General features: G+C 33.8%; 1 long non-coding RNA gene across 1 annotated transcript; it reads left to right on the top strand.

Moving 5' to 3' along the window:
- The first annotated feature begins 1,537 nt into the window (after positions 1 to 1,537).
- Positions 1,538 to 1,942, top strand: LOC133800910 (uncharacterized). Its single transcript, XR_009876655.1, has 3 exons — positions 1,538 to 1,624; positions 1,751 to 1,797; positions 1,903 to 1,942. It is a non-coding gene; the product is annotated as an uncharacterized LOC133800910 (long non-coding RNA).
- The last annotated feature ends 4,056 nt before the right edge of the window (positions 1,943 to 5,998 follow it).

The raw sequence follows: 5,998 nt of genomic DNA, 5'->3' as shown, positions 1-5,998 counted from the left end.
TAAGAGGGTACCTCTGTACCTCATCGTCTTATAAAATAACTGTAACGCCCTAAACTCTAGGGACCGTTACGGTGTACCTTATAAACAGTGTTAAACTCGCTAATCGAGTCAATTGGCCAAAATTGTGTAACTAAGTATGATTAGCGGTTTAGGGATTAAAAATTTCGGTTAAGATATAATGTTTCATTAGAACGTTTACTGTATACATTGAGATCCCAAAAATATAATTTAAAGGTCTATTACAAGAAAATATTTACAACCAGCCGTTCTAAGCGGCAAAACATGGTTTAACCCTAGTTCCTCTTTCAACCCTCGGCCGTGGCGGTCGAGCAACTGCATATGTACACATCGCCACCTAAGCTCTCCAACTCAAGGATGGTCCAGCTTTTTTTTGCCTTTACCTACACCACATAACACCTGTGAACCGAAGCCCAGCAACAAAACTTAATATGCTCATGATCAGTAATAACATGTCATCAAATCATAAGGCGCATGCCTAGCAAATATAGCCCTATTCATGCAGGAATATAGGTTCACGTAATGATGGGTATCTAGGATAAGGAATCTTGCCCTCCTGAGTGGATGACTATCAAGTCAATCCTAATCAGATAAGTGATTTAACACTGGTGGTTTCGGTAACCATACTGGCTTATAGCCCTAAATAGAAGAGTGACAGTTGTAAAAGTCACTAAGGTTGGTTCCATTCCCATTAGCCATGTGATGATAGGGTCATCGGGGCTTTGCAAATAAGTGATCCTTTCACTAGCTTATCAAGATAGGTGTTTGATGAACTAGTTACCACACTACTACAAAATACACTTTACGGGACACCTTTTTAGGACACACACCTAAATGTAAGTCCTAAAAAATATATCTGGAGTTTTTAGGACTCTCAATTAGAGTTCTTAAAAATCACATTTTTGGACTCGCAATGAGAGTCCTAAAAACATATGTGAGTCCTAAAATACATGAATAAAAAATTTAAGAGTGGTGACTTTTAAGGACTCACTTTGGATGTCCTAAAAGAGTATTAAGGACTCCCAAAGTGAGTCCTAAAAACTTTTGAGTAAAATTTGATAAATACACTTACATTTTCGAAATTGAGGATTTTTATTAGAGTTAGGGTACCATACAATTTTCAGCACACACAAAGAAAAGGAGAGAAGAGGTTCTCAGCCTGGGGTTTGAAACCATACGGGGCGGCAAGGCAGCGACGGCGGCGAAGGTCTCCATGGCAGGCGTGCTTACCACGACAGGAGGTTTCCTTGGACTCAGGCATGTCAGCGGACTCTAGCAAGGGATTCTCGGCCACAACTGTCGGCCACGGCTGGGCATTTCCTTGGACGAAAGCACATCGACGGATGGCGGAGGCAGCACGGCGGCAACGGCAGCAGGTATGTTTTTATTCGGCACCATGGCCATTATCCAGGTACACAGATTACCCTATAATATTATACTCTAGAAATCCCTAGATTTATGCCTCTTTTTTTATCTCATTATCATTGTTCTTATTATCTATTGGCGATTGATGTTGTTTTTATTCAGGCCAAGAAATCGACGGAAGATCTGAAAGAAATCACTCACAAAGTCTACTTTGCCATTGAGATAGATGGAAAACCAGCTGGTAATGCAGTGCATCTCAGATTTTCCTTCTATTTTATTGTTATTATTATTATAAATTATTGTTTGATTTCTTAATTAGTTCAGAATTTTTTGATGTTGATTCACTTATAATTTTTGTGATCTCAAGTCGTGTTGTCATGGGTCTCTTTGGAAAGGTGGTCCCTAAGACTGCAGGTATAGTCTATTTAAAGGTTAATTATTATATGTAAATACAAATATATGGAAATTTTCTATCTATTTATTGGACTAATTATTGAATTTTTATTTTTATTCTTGCAGAAAATTTCCGAGCTTTGTGCACAAGTAAACATATAGCTTTAGCTTCATTTCGTTGTATCATCCCTAAAATGTGATATTGTAATTGCTTTTCATTTTGAAAGTTGGAGTTTGAAAATGTGGAGGCATGAAAGGTCTTGATTTCTCTGACATGCAAATAGTAGACAGCAAGCTTAATTTGTTCCCCAAATCTAATTATGTTTAATTTTCCTTTAAAAATGGACTTTCATAAATTATGGTCATTAATCTAATTATATTTGTTGTGTTGATTTTAACCTTTTTAATAGAGTATGTCAACATCTGACATTTTTCTTTTTTTATAATGTTGATTAAAATGAATAGGTTAATATTTTGATTGGTCTTAAAGCATTGGATTGGTAGCTAATTGCAAGAGGTATGTTGTATTTGATTTAGTTTTAAAAATTTTCATTATTTTACAATTTTGAATGATAAATGTATTGCTTTAGTGGAGTTTGAATATCTTAGATATTCATCCGTAGTGAAGTAAGTTCTGGGAATTCTGTGTGTTGCGGTGATAACGAAAGATTGAGAACTTGCATGTCTTAGTGAAGTAGGTTCTGAGAATTTTGTGTGCTGTGGTGATATATGGATGAAAACCTGTGTGTTTTTTGATTTGTTTGACATGTTGGTGTTGTTTGTGAGAGATGGCTAGGCTAGTAAATTAGGGGATATGCTGTCTGATTTTCTATAGATTTTTTTGTACTTAGTTTTGTGTGGAAATATGAAAAAGATGATTGCCACAATGATAAATTTGTGATCCGAATATTTACCATTCGAGTTACTTTAAACATAATAATGAGTTACTCTATATGTAACCCCCAGATTACTCTTTGAGTTACTCTAAATGTACCAACAAGGTTACTCTCTATATATACCAACACTACAACAAATGCAGGTAGTTGCGGCGAGGTCATTAGCGGTGGGCTCAGTCCGCCGCCATTATAGGGATTATTAGCGGCGGACTAGGAGATTCCGCCGCTAATAATATTTTAGTATCGTAAAATATAAAATATCCATATTTATATTTATTAGTCGCGGATATACGATTATTAGCGGCGGACAGTCCGCCGCCAATATCCATAATAAAACAGCTCGGGAAATTTTATATATTATTAGCGGCGGGTAATTACTATTATTAGCGGCAGGTATTTACTATTATTAGCCGCGGACAGCCCGCCGCTAATAATATTAGCGGCGGGTAATTACTGTTATTAGCCGCGGACTACCCGCCGCTAATAATAATATTAGCCGCGGGGACTAATAATAGCGGCGGGCCCCGCTGCTAATGCTCTTGAGCAGTTTAAATTTTCCATGCATCCCTTCTTCTTCCTCGCCTCTCGCATCCCTTCTTCAACCGTTCTCTCTTCTTCATCTTCAACATTTCTTCACAGTTGCAGAGAAAAACATCTGAGACAAGTAAGTTTCTTGAGAAAACTTAAACCATTTTCTTCTTCGTTGAGTTCTTCAATATGATTCTGAGTCTTACATCTTCTCTTAATCATTCTTAGTCTCATTGTCTCTGTTCTTGCTTTCTCTATCAAATATGTCCAGGTTTAGGGCTCTCGGCTCGCACTACAATCTGATTCTCTCTGGTTTAGCTGCTTTCTACAAAGGTAAGCAAGCAAACTCCATTTTCATATTCTAATTCTCAGATTAATTTATTAATTTATATTTTAAATCTCTGAGACTATTTAAGGCGACTGAGATTATTATTTGAACAGATTCTTTTATTATTATTATTATTTGTAAAAAATGCTAATATTGATTGATATTATTAATAATGATTGCTTTTGCCATGGAAAATGTGTTGATATTTGCCTACTTTTTACGTTCATATTCCTTGTTCCACGTATTAGTGTTAGATTTTTTATTTGGTGCTTCTTTGATTTTTTTTAAAATTTTGCTCATATATGTTAGTGAGACAGCTATTGAGAGATTTAGGAAAGGTCTTATTCTCCTATCTCTTGCACTATATTTAAAAAAAGAAGACAGGAAAAAAAAGCTTTTGGATTGAGATTGTGTGTGTGTGTTGTTTAAGGTCGGGGGGATTGAGATTGTGGGTGGACCGGGGGCATGGGTTTGGGGTTGTGATGTCAGGAGGTTTCGAGGTTGGGGTTGTGGCTGAGTGATGAGGTTGGTAGGGTTCGCGGTTGGGGTTGGGGCATTTTTTGTAGCAATTTTCTGAGTCTCTGTATTGAACTTGTTTTATACAGAAAATATAATGTAATGAATTTTTATGACATTAATTTTATTTTGTGATTCTAGATAATTTTTTAACTATGTAACTATGTCAAATTATTTAAAAATTTAGCAATTAGTTGTTTAAGTTTGTGACTTGATTTTATGCTTAATTTGTTTAAGTTTGTGATTTTTTTTTATTTTGCATCCATACATGACATGGAAGGTTTCATTGAAGACCAAGAAATTGAAAAAGAGAAAAATGAAGAATATAGATGAAAGTTATTTGTTTCTTCTATTTTAGACTTTATGTGTATTAGATTATTATCTGTAAATTTTGTGTATAAGGTTTTAAATATTGTATTGTGGAAATATTAATTATATTTCATAAAAGTATAAAAAATTAAGAATAAATATAGAAATTGATAATTATATTTAATAAAAGTTTAAAAAATTATGAATAAATAATTATATAAATAATAACTTATTTTTTGATTGATTTTTAATAATTTAATGAATTAAATAATAAAAGTTTGATATAATATTATCTAAATAAATAATTTAATTTAATTTGTTTATTGAATAATATTGTTTAATATAAATTACATGAATATAGAAATTGATAATAATATTTAATAAAAGTATAAAAAAGTAAGAATAAATAATAATTTATTTTTAATTATTTTTTATTAATTTATTTAATTAAATAATAAAAGTTTGATATAATATTATCTAATTAAATTATATAATTTAATTTGTTTATTGAATAATATTATCTAATATTAAATAGTTATAAATTACATGAATATAGAAATTGATAATAATATTTAATAAAAGTATAAAAAAATAAGAATAAATAATTATATAAATAATAATTTAATTTTTGATTAATTTTTAATAATTTAATGAATTAAATAATAAAAGTTTGATATAATATTATTGTTATACCCAGATTTCGAGCTATGTTAAATGTGACCTCGAATGTTGGATTCGCAATGAATGGACTCGTAACGTTTGAAGTATGCTTCAGGACTCAATATCGAGCCTGCAAGACTGAGACGACCTCGAATGCGGTGGCCTCGAAATATTCACGATCTCGAAGGATAGCTCCCGAGACGCATCTATCCTCAGAGAAGACCTCGAATCAAGGGTGCCGAGCCTGACACACATGCGACCTCGAAGCCATGTGACCTCGGGAGATGTCATTAGCTCGAAAGCTGATAAGAAACCTGGGAGATTAAGGCCTTGGAGATATATGATAATGACTTTTGTTGACGCCGTTTTTCGTCAAACAGTGAAAGAAGAGCACGTAAACAATAATTGATAATGGCCAAATACAATAAAACAAATCAAACACACGATTTTTACGTGGTTCAGCAGTTAAATCTGCCTAGTACACGAGTCTCTGTTATTAAACTCAAGATTATCTCTGAAAATTCTTAAGCATGAATTCTTCAGAGTTTTCTCTCAAGGTTCAGAATTTCGGTCCCTTACAATGGTGCATGGCCTCTCTATTTATAGAGAAGGATGCAGAATACTATCCCACATATTTTGGGTAGTTACTCTTTTTGTGTAAATAAAATAAATGGCATTAAATGCCTATAATCATATATAAAAGGAAACGTCCCTGAAGACTAGGAAACGCATAACTGACCAAATAATATCCCACGATTCTAGGGGATTTACATTAATAAATGAGGATTACATCTCATATTTATAATACTTGTAGATATTCAAGGTGGTTATCGCGTATCTCTAAGGCTTTAGCTTCCCAGGTTTCCCGTCGTCGTCCGAGCTAATGACATCTCCCGAGTTCACGTGGCTTTCGAGATCGTACGTACATCGTGCTCGAGACCCCTGATCCGAAGTCGTCCCTGAAGATGAGTGTGTTCTCGAAGCT

The sequence above is a fragment of the Humulus lupulus genome, chromosome 9, assembly GCF_963169125.1.
Source record: "Humulus lupulus chromosome 9, drHumLupu1.1, whole genome shotgun sequence".
NCBI lineage: Eukaryota > Viridiplantae > Streptophyta > Magnoliopsida > Rosales > Cannabaceae > Humulus > Humulus lupulus.
Note: the sequence above shows the minus strand (reverse complement) of the source record. Positions and strands in the feature narration are given on the sequence as shown.